The 10878-nt window shown below is 43.7% G+C and overlaps 1 long non-coding RNA gene across 1 annotated transcript; it reads right to left on the bottom strand.

The window, feature by feature from the left end:
• Positions 1–410: 410 nt before the first annotated feature.
• On the bottom strand, positions 411–4804 carry LOC116216429. Its single transcript, XR_004159151.1, has 2 exons — positions 3736–4804; positions 411–3425 (listed from the first exon to the last, which is right to left on the bottom strand). It is a non-coding gene; the product is annotated as an uncharacterized LOC116216429 (long non-coding RNA).
• Positions 4805–10878: the final 6074 nt, after the last annotated feature.

Genomic DNA, 10878 nt, shown 5'->3' with positions numbered 1-10878 from the left:
TTTTAAAGACATGTACAGCTCTGCAGAAACCCATACCAGTAGGTGAACTTGAGGGCCCCTAACTTTATTCAAGTCAGGGTAAAAAAAGTCTCCTGATAAATAGGGCAGAAAGAGGAGAATTCGTATGGCCACCTTCTGCCAGTGATTGGTGAAGATGCAGCCTTCTAAGAGCCAGGGACGTGAGAGCTGGAAAAAATGCTGGTGGAGATGCTTTTCAACATCGGCACGCTGCGGAAAGGTTGGCATGTTTTAATGCTCCCTTTCTGCCTTTTGATTTATTGTGGGTACCATTTACTCTCCCCTCTCTGTTTATAACACAAAATGAACGCACGAGATCAGCTGTGACAAGCAACATGGGGAAAGCACACATTAAAGATGTGAACCTTTAGAGCAGGAAATAAACCACGGTATTCAATATTCCATTGTTGCATTTAATTAGGATAATTGATTGCTGCTCTTTTGCAAGTGGCATGAAGTGTGAGCAGCCGTGAGCCACAGAGAAGCAGATGGATGGGGCTGGAGGAAGCTGCGGACAGGAGCTATGGGCGCTGTATTTGGCTGTGTGTCCATATGGGGTCCCACTGCTCCAGGTGGCCTGGGGGCGTCCCTTCGTTAGCACTACTTTTAATCAGCAGTGAGCACCCAGCAGGCAAACTGTGCGGAAAAGGAGGAAAAGAGGAAACTGCAGGAAAGCCAATGAGTAGGTCCCCTGCTGTGCTGAAGCAACTCTCTTGTTCTTTCCAAAGTAGGCTGCATAAATATTGATCTTGTTGGGATGTGTCCTACATTCATTTGCACAGACGTTACAAATGTGCTTAAGAACGAGAAATCAATCTTGTTTTCCTGTGTGGTAAACATGGGCAGCCAAGGATGCTCATAGATAATGTGAATTACAGCACTCAGCTTTGCCACTTGTACGCTGGGTTGGAAAGGGTGTTCTTTGGTAATAGAAGAGAAAAAGATGTTCTTGCCTACTGGACTATTTTAAGGTATTTTCACAAATCCAGACCCTTTAAAATGCCTTCAACTCCCATTTCAGTTCTCGTAATAATCTTTAAGTTAACTAGTTTTCTGCTGAATTTGCTTGAGTTCCTTTTTCACAACCTACTGCCAGCAAATCAAGGTACAACCTTAGACATTCGTATCACTTCATCACTCCCTCTCCCATTAACCTTTCATATGGTTTAGCACTGCAACACTGTAATTTGGAAAATCATATCATTAGGTTGCAAAAGCTGTAGGATTCTTGCAGTAGGCAGCCACGGGGTGGCTTCTGAGTCACTGGATGATTAATAATTAATAATAATTGTTGGATAATCTATTTAGACAGTCACAGTGTAGGGAATTTATTATTGTTTTCTCTGGAGAATACTGCCACTAAAGTAATAAAACTTTAATGTGTCCCCTCTCCTTGTCGTTCTACTGAATTTCTCTTAAGGAATAGCAGAAAGCTGCCACATCTTGCTATAGATCGCAATGCGGTAAATGGCAGCTCCTGCTTTCCTACCAATCAACATATACGTGTGTTCGTAAAGCAGCGGACGTGAGAGAGGTGTATTTCTATGTTCGGGTAGATTTTAAAAGAAAATGATTCTTTGGAAGTATTTGCTTTACTTGCTTGACTTAGCATTTGGCTGATTTCTATATTATTTATCTGGCTCGCCATTCCCAGTTATTTTCAACTTCATTCACACTATATTACATGTGCTCCCCAGAAAGTGTTTAAAATGTTTATGTTATACATATAACAAACGCACAGTTCTCTTTCACAAAGCGAGGCAGGGAAGAATGGTGACCACGGTATGCTGATAGAATCGGCAAAGGCAGGAAGTCAAAATGGAAGAAGTGATCCCCACTTCTTAAAATTGCCCACCACTCCAACACAGCTCATCACAGTCGACTTCAGAATGGAATAACTGCTGTGCTGCATTTCCCAGCTGTGACTCAGGAGCTGTGGGATGTGTCACGTTGTTTCCCGACACACAGAGATGCTCACCTTTCCCGTGAGGATGCTGAATGTAGACTTTTCCTGCCTTGCAGAAGTGTAGTTTATCTGAACGCTGACTTACTTATTCTTTGTGACTAATGAGCCCACATTAAAGCATTGGATAGTGTCTAGAATGGGCAAGTGTATTATACTCCATATTAAGAAACTTGTTTTGTTCAGCTGTACGTCAAATGTGATTTGTAGCTGGGCTGTGGAGTCAATCCAAAAAGACAAATTTGCTTACCAAAGGTAGCTGTCAAGCTCTACCGTGCTGAAGCTCCAGCTTACAGAAGGCAGTGTCTTCCAACGAAAGCGTTTCAGCCAAATAAAAGGAGCTTAGAGAAAATGCAATGTTACAGCTGAAGTGCAGGGATAATTGAGCCTGTAACATCTGCTGAAATGTAGTGACACCAAAAATAAACACTTCTGCCCATGCTGCTGGTACCATTCCCTGGTAAAGCAGTGTGTAAACGCGTGATGTGACCCCAGCACATCAGGAAATGTGTCTTGCCATCACAAGTACCCTTCCCTTGCCAAGGAAGGAGCTTTTCGAGCACAGCTGTAATAAGGATATTGCTTGGGTTGCTCTCCAGCAGCTTTTATGAGAAGGGAAAAGGGATCATGTGCTTAATTAGCCCCTTTAGTAAGAGGTGTTCGTGCGTAGATTTCGCAGTTGGAACAAAGGGACAGGGTGAGGGTGAAAATGTATGAAATCATTCCTGGGTGGCAAATAGGGAAAAAATAAAAAAAAAACAACCCAAAAATCTTTTGTCTGTTATAAGGACTAATTTTCCTATGAAAATGCTCAAGAATAAGATTTTCCTTTTGTTGCAAATTACTGTTGAGTTTGATTAAAAGAACCATTGATTTGCTTATTCTTCTCTGTGTGATTTCCCCTGGCTTGGAGCTGTGGGAAGCCAGGCTCAGCCTCTGTCCAGCAAATGCCCTCACAAACACATGCTGCTGGTTTCACTTTCACAGTATAAACACAAGGGAACGTTCAATTACATTGAAAAGAGATGCTTTTAAAACTGATAAAAAGGAAATAAATTTTTGTGTGGCTTGCAATTACTCTGTGGAATCCATTCCTCTTGAGTGTCATCACAACCAAAAGCTTAGCAGGATTTGAAAGAGGGCTGGAGGGCTAGTAATACATACATAAAAATAAACAAGGGCTCTGGAAGGGATTTACACTCTTGGGCTTCTGGGGAGAAGCCAGCCTCCCATCGCAGCAGTTTTGGGAAAGGTTTCTAGAGCTGCTTGTCCCACACTGCCTGCCACCATGCTGCTTGCATGTCCCCTTGGCGTGCTGCAGTGACAGCCTCCTTCAGCAGGACATTGTTGGCAAGACCAGTGGTTTCATCCTCTGTGATCCACCTTTATGCTCCTGAGAGGACGTAGATTGGAAATGTCACAAATGATTTCCATTCCTCAGCTCCTGAAAGAAAGGAGTGGTTGGTTAGTTACGTATTTGACAATCTGTCGTTACACGCATTCAGCAGCCATCTCACTGACAATGAGTTTTTTGTCCTGTGAGTCAGGCTGCTAATTTCAGCCTGCAAAGCCCTGCCTGACTTGTGCCTTGTGTACAACGAGGCCCTGGGCGATGCGATCTCACTTTGGTGCTCACAGAATGATGACCTCCAGGGTCTCTTCCGTCCAACCTCTTCAATGATTCTGCTTGAGGCATGACAGCAAGGAGATGTTACAGCAAAGAAAAGCATCCATCTCAGCACGTTCTAGCTCACCTGTCACTCCCTGGGAGAGGTACACCTTCCCTCTGCAGTGAGTGTGTTTGCTCCAAGCTTCATGTGGAGACTTTCCAAACAACTTGGCTTCCTTCAGACTCCAGTAAAATCATGCTTGTGTGGCCTCCATTACTCCACAGCCACACTGGCTCAGCATGATCACTCCCTTCAAAAATTGTTTCGTGGCACTAAGGATGGAGGGAGAGTCAGCACAGCCTCTGGGCTACTACTTTCTGCATGTGCTGGAGAATGGAGAACTGCAGCCAGCAAGAGGCAGTGCATGCAATGATGCAATACCTTTCTTCTCAGGGTATGTGATGGAGAGGAGCCACGCCTGATGGCATCGAGGCACCAGAGCTCTGGCTAAAGCAAGCAAAGACAAAGCCTCACATTCTAGCAATTAGACAGCTTTTTGAACACAATGCCATAGCACGGAGGAAGGACGTGGTAAATGATTTCCTGCCCATCACCCGAAAATCTGCTGGAGGTTCTTGTGCACTGTAATACGGAGAAAGTATAAAAGGGCAGCCAAGAATGGCACGACACAAAATATTCAGCTATCAGACAGAAATCCAGGCAGCCAGCTGTGCTACATCATTGTGGATGGGAGTGCTGCCAGCAGCCCGTCTTCAGATGATGGGAGAAATGCTCTATGGTGAGGTCTTCTCTGCTGCAACACAAGTCAGCTGCACAGGAAAAACTTCAAACACTTTTAAAACAAAACAAAACACAACGCTGATTGCTTACTGCCCCAGCTGCCAAGCTGGTTCCCTCTCTCCACCTTTTCATCTCTGCAAGAAAAGCCTTCACCGTTTGCTCTGGGCAACCACCTTTGTCAGAAATTCATGCTTGAAAGGTTACGTTTGCACAGCACTGAATTTCAGACCTGCTGTTGGTGCAGGTCAGAGCTGCCTGGTGTGCCAAAGAAATGCACCAGGCAGGCGGAAGCTGAAGCGATCCTGTTGTGAAGATGGCTTGTCCCTATATGTTGGCAGATATAGAGTTCCTAAAAATCTAGCTGACTTTCAAAGCGCCGCAGTTCTCAGCTGTATGAAGGTTTTCACAAGTTCATCACCTGTCATCTCGAGAGGCCAAGGAAAATTTTATCCACAAAATACATCTCGATCTGTGCAATAGGTAGGTCATGGGTCCTTGGTACCATGGAGAGCATGGACCGGTGATGGTAACTGGGCATTATGCACCTGGAAAAGATGAGACATATTCTCCTGTAGCAAGAAGAATTTGTGCTCCTTTGGGGAACCTGGTTATCTTCACTCCTGCCAGAGTAGGTGGAGTCGCACAGAGTCTTCAGCTCTGTTTGCGGCATTCACAGAACAACACAGGGCACCTTTGGGAAGCTGAAAGCAGAATGATGCTGCTGAAACAGTTTGATTGCCAAATAAATACCTGTGACCATGATTTGCTGTGCCATTGCCAACATCTGCAAAGCTTATGGTGCAGAATCATTCTTCACTTCACTGAAATCTGGATGCCGAAATGGTAGCTGCTCCCACCTGCACCAGGTCAGCTTCCACACAGACTTACAGAGGGCATGAGGCAGGGCCTCACCACAACCTGGTCATTGCCTGGGGAGCCCTATCACCTCTAGGCTGCAGGTTGGCCTCATTTTTCTGAATGTCTTTAGATTCATTCTTCAATACTGGGTTCATTCATGTTGTCCTACTGTATTGCTAAAAGCATTCTTAATTTCATGCACAGCCCTACAACTACACTTCCACTGCTGAGATGGCTACTTTAGTACTACCTTCTAGGTTGATCCTGAAAATATAGCTTTATTTTATTAAGCTCCTTGGGGGATTTCTACGTTTTCTTTTAACAAGATAAACCTTTCAAGTTCAAGAAATAAAGTTAAATAATTCCCTCAAAGTGCATAATGTGCATCTGTGCTCATACTTCTAGTAAATTACTGTAGCTGCAGCCATTGATAGCACTGATTCTGTACTGGTATAAATTATCAGTAACATATTTTGAAACTTCATCTTCCACGGCGCTGTTCTCACATCAGCATATTCATTCTCAAGTAAATAATATGCGCTTATGAGATAGACTCTTACTGCCTTGAAGCAATACCTGACATTCTTAAGGCATAATTCCTGTTAATGAAGAGCATTTCCATCTCCCGGTTGCCAGGGCAGCCTCAGAGTCACAGGGCAGCATATCATACAGAAGTGACGTATATAAGGGAGAAGAGGAATGCACTTTCTTGGCCAGCCTTGTTGCCAAATGTGCAGTATGGAAGAAAAATATGCTCAGCTTTAGTGAAAGGCCTTCATGTACGGCCCTTCAAGAGGCAGTGCCATCACTTGGCTGAGACGCTTCCAAGTGAATCAGAGGGAGATGACAAACCTCACGAAAAACTGATACCAAAAATGTTTGGATCTCCTGGGTCATTTCAAAATATGCCAGCCGTGCTGGTTAGGGTTATATAGTGTGTAAAAACATTGCATCCAAGTCTCCGTTTTGGTTACAGCTTAATGAATCTACCATAATCCATCTCTATCAGTAGTGATGAATACTGTACCTCCAGGAGTTGTAAGGCTCTGAAACAAATGGGCTTAAGAAGCCATACGAGCATGAAAGATAAAATGAAATAATTACATGGAAGGATTGCTACAGTTCTGGAAGAGAATCTTACAGTGCATTAACATCTAACTGAAAATGAAGCTCTCTTCCTTTTAAAAAAACAAACAAAACGTGCAGCTGAGGATGGAAGAGCCAAAGATGCAGTAAGAGGATTAGTGTATAGAGGTTGCTGAATCCACTGGGAATTAGAAGGTCTAGCTTTGCAATTAATATCAATGCAAATGAAAAACAAAATCTGTAAAACAATGTTTTAATTTTAATACAGGATTTGATACTGGAATAGTTAACATCGCCCTGTAATCAATCCTGGTGCCGGTCAAAGCTTTCTTCTTGAATTTGTTTCCTCGATGTGTGGTTTTCAGCAATGGGGAAGCTGGTATTTATTTCTGTAAATTGTTTTCTTCATATATGATGAAGACAAGAAGTTTGTGCTGGAGAAGAAATTCCACTATTTGGTAATGAAACTGCACTTCCAAACTGTTTAACTGCAATGCTGGCATACTGCAACCTGCATACATCGCAACAGAAAGCATTTGTGCAACCAAAGGATCTCCACACCACACTGCTGGTGACTGCATAGGAAAACCGTACCGTGTTGAGTGCAGTACAGCTCAGCTCTGCCAGAAGCTGAAATCTCAGTGGCAAGCAGGGGCACTGCAAGAGTAAAGACCTTCCTCCTTGGGGACGGGAGAGCCCCATACTGCTGGCAGATAATGCTGTGTGCCAACTGACCATCGCAACAAGAGTGCTGAACCCAGCTCCAGCCCAGATAAGCAGGGGCAAGATGTTCCTTCAGCCAGAAGGGTGCTTCACAGCCTCTTGAAGGATGTGGGGACCTGAACTCTGCCCATTTCCTTCCAGAGAGCTTAACGTGCAGCCAGGAAGGCTCTTTTCTCCTCTCCCTGTAACATGGAAATAATTATATTTTTACATAGTGTTTTGAGGTGTAGAGCTGAATAACATTTAGTGGTGTTGATATAACTTGAGTGGAAGTGGTTTTGGAATTAGAAACACAGATCAAGCCTTGCTGAAAATTATTTAGGGGGCTGTAAGTACAAACAAGCCTCCAGGCAGTGCAACTCTGCCATTCCTGAATATATAAACACAAGTGCAACCTGTTAGATAATTTAAAGACTAACTCTATTTCAGGCATCAATTAATGGAAACTTCTCTATTCAAGAACGGTTCTTAATCGTATGCTCAATCTAAAAGCACATTTATAATTAAGAGTTTTGTTGAATAAGCACCATCTTAAATGCCTTACTACGCTGAAGACCTTACACTGCTGGATGAGCACAAACAGCCCAGAGCATGCACGGTGTTGTGTTTAAGCTCACAGCTGGAGCAGCAATCAGTGTAAATTTTCTGTTCCTTGTTACGTGCATACCCAATTTGCTCCTACAGTTGTGACAGCCCCACCAATTGATGAGGCATACAGGTGCGTACCTAGCATTTTAAAGACTGGAAATCATCACTACTGATAAAATTAGGTATTATTGTCAGAAGAGCTTCCGTATAAAGACATTCCATTTCCCTTTACAAAGAAGGATATTATTATAGCGTTCAATCTGAAATGGTCCCTTTGCTCATCTTTCTCCTGCTCTTTGTATTATTTTTATAGTGGCAAATGTTTTGTCTTTTCCTTGAGTATTTTGACATTGAAATCGGTCTCTTGCTTCCACGTCTGTAGGGAAAATCTCTCAGACTAGAAAAACAGGCTACTGAAGAGAGCTGAATAAGCCCCCTAGCATTTTGCAGTGTTAAAGGACATGAAATTCCTTCTTTCTAAACTCCCTCCCCACCTTCACGCGCTAACTGGAATCACTAAGGTGATTTATACCTTCTTAAATCACAGATGAACATTCAACAGCGCCATTGATGATGACTTATAGCAGAGGAAGAATGAATAGAATTTTTCCCACATTAGCATTTCTCGGTGCTCATCAGCTTTTCATCCAGAACTGACTTGTCAGCCAAGTTTTCTGCAGTCAAGGAGTAGGGATTCAGTAATTCCTGTTTAACGAAGGCGTGTTTTTCTGAAAGGCTTTATTTAAAAACAAAACAAAACAAAACAAACAAATTGGGTAATTGTTGCATATTTGATACATTTCAACAATTCTCTTTGAGTATAGTTTATGGCAAAACTGATTCTATGAAGGCTGTATGTTGTCTGCCTCTGATAACTGGGTATATTACACAAAGGTCACTGTGGGGTTCCAAGGCCTTCTGGTGTTTCTTGCCACTGTCTGCGGGTATGTACACTTTGTTCACTGATATAAAGACTTTTGGTATGGTAACAGAGTAATCTGTGATGGATTACTTTTTATTTCCTTATTTTTTGTAGAAAGCTCCTATAATCAGAAAACTCTTCATCAAGTTTGCCAGACTGGCTGGAAAACTGCAGATTGCAAACCATCCTGTTTCATTTTACCATTCTTCAAAATAGCCATCATCAATCAAACTTTAGAAAAGGAAGATGTGCGTTTCACCCTTCCACTTCCTTCTGACAAAAATCAATTTCATAAGCTCCATTCCCATGTCTCATAGCAGTAGACAATCTGCAGCAAAATTCACAATTCCTAGAGATTTAAAAAGCACTGATCAGTTACTGGGAAATGGAGAATAGCACAGTCTTCTCATATGCCTGAGTTCAATTTGAACACGCATATAATTACAGGATTTCAAACGCGCTTCCCTGCATAAAGCAAAAACAACCTGGCTCTGTACCACTTTGCGTTTGGAGATGCTGAGTTGTTACAGAAATCAATGCCTGACTATTCAGGAAACCGGGGAGGGATACAGTGTGCTGCCTTCTCTCCCCATGGCACAACACAGGAAGCCTCGCTGCAGCCTCCTGCTCCTGAGCAAATTTCACAGAGTAGAGACAAATCCAGCAGTTTTCCATCTCTGGACTGCTACTACTTGGTTGTTTGATTGCCTAAAGCCCTTCATTAGCAAGGCCCGGAGCAGTGGTAAATCAGCCGAGCAGCAGGAGAAGCGAGGTCAGCTCAGCCCCTTGCTGGCTTACAGCATCGTGCGGAGCTCCTCCAGCTCACCCCACCACGTGCCTGACCTGAGGCTACTGAAATGACCTTCACTCTGTGTTATCATAGAATCACAGAATCGTTTGATTTGGAAGGGACCTTTAAAGGTCACCTAGTCCAACTCTGCTGCACTGAACAGGGACACACACAGCTAAATCAGATTGCTCAAAGCCCCATCCAGCCTAACCTTGAATGTCTCCAGGGATGGAGTGCCCACTACCAGTGTTCTTGTACTCTGTAGGCTATCTTGCCATGGGAGGCAAAAGAAACTTGTTTAGTCTAGGAAAGAGAATGCAAAGACTGCTCAGGGATACAACAGCTGCCTGTAAGTACATTGTGGGGAGACACTGAGAAGGAAAAAAAAAAAAAGCTATTGGAGTCAAAGGGCAATGTGAACACATGGATACAGACCACCCATGTGTAGATTCAGACCGAAAAGTGCAAGAGAGCTCTTGACCACCAGGGTGGTAATGTGGGCAGACCCACTTGGTTCGCTTTGAGAGGACATTCAGCTAGGCAGGGAGACCTGGGATCCCGAGGACGGGGGACACCTGATGCCCCAGAAAACCTCCCTTCCACTTTGCATTCCTGAGATGTATTTAAAGATCTCTGTGTTTTAGATCTTTCTGTGAGCGTGAACAGTCAGATAATTGAACAATTAGAGAAAAGCACAGCTCCTTTCTCTCTTTGCTTCACTCCAAGGACTGCCTTCAAGGGTAACAGACTGTTTTCTACAAACTGCCTTTTATTTCAAGTGGTACTGCTAACAGGAATGTCTCCAGAGCCTGCTGTCTTCTTCTGCTGAGTGTGTCGGTGTGTGCCTTTGCACGTACAGTGATTTTCTCGCGCATTTAAATTAGGAGACCTGGGGTAACCTTCGTGAAACAGGTAGCATGAGGGTACTCTGAATCTGTAGGAATCATTAAAATTGAATGTGGGGAGCAGACAGAATCGGGCTGCAATACACTCAGTGCTGCACCACAATCCCCACTTTATTGAGGAGCACAGCATTTCTGATGAGTCTCTGGCATCATGTTTTGCTGCCATTTTACAAAAGGTATTAAAAAGGAATGACCTCAGGCAGCTACAGCTTCCGACCCACGTTACTCAGCTAAAACATCCCCAGGAGCATAAGCGAATTCTCTGAATAAATACTGCAGGTAAATAGGCTCGTGCCTTTGTGCTAACTGCATTTATCCGATTGTGATTTATCCTTTTAGCTATTCGTTTAAATTAACTTTATTTGCAGGCAGGAGGGGGGCGTATTGCCATCTAGATACTGATTCTTCAACAGTTTTTCAGGAAATATTTCTAGCCCCTGAAATACAGTGACAGGGTAACGATGCTTTCCTCGTGACCCTTCACACCAAGCAGCTCCATCGGTGCGTGTGCACGTCCTTAACACCCCCAGCCCCTCTGAACGTCGTCTCTGACGAGACGTGGGACGGCCCCAGCTCCGCGCTCGGGCAGCCGGCGGGGAAAACACGTCAGATCC

The sequence above is a fragment of the Meleagris gallopavo genome, chromosome 3, assembly GCF_000146605.3.
Source record: "Meleagris gallopavo isolate NT-WF06-2002-E0010 breed Aviagen turkey brand Nicholas breeding stock chromosome 3, Turkey_5.1, whole genome shotgun sequence".
In the NCBI taxonomy this organism is placed as follows: Eukaryota; Metazoa; Chordata; class Aves; order Galliformes; family Phasianidae; genus Meleagris; species Meleagris gallopavo.
This window is presented reverse-complemented; position numbering and strand designations above follow the sequence as displayed.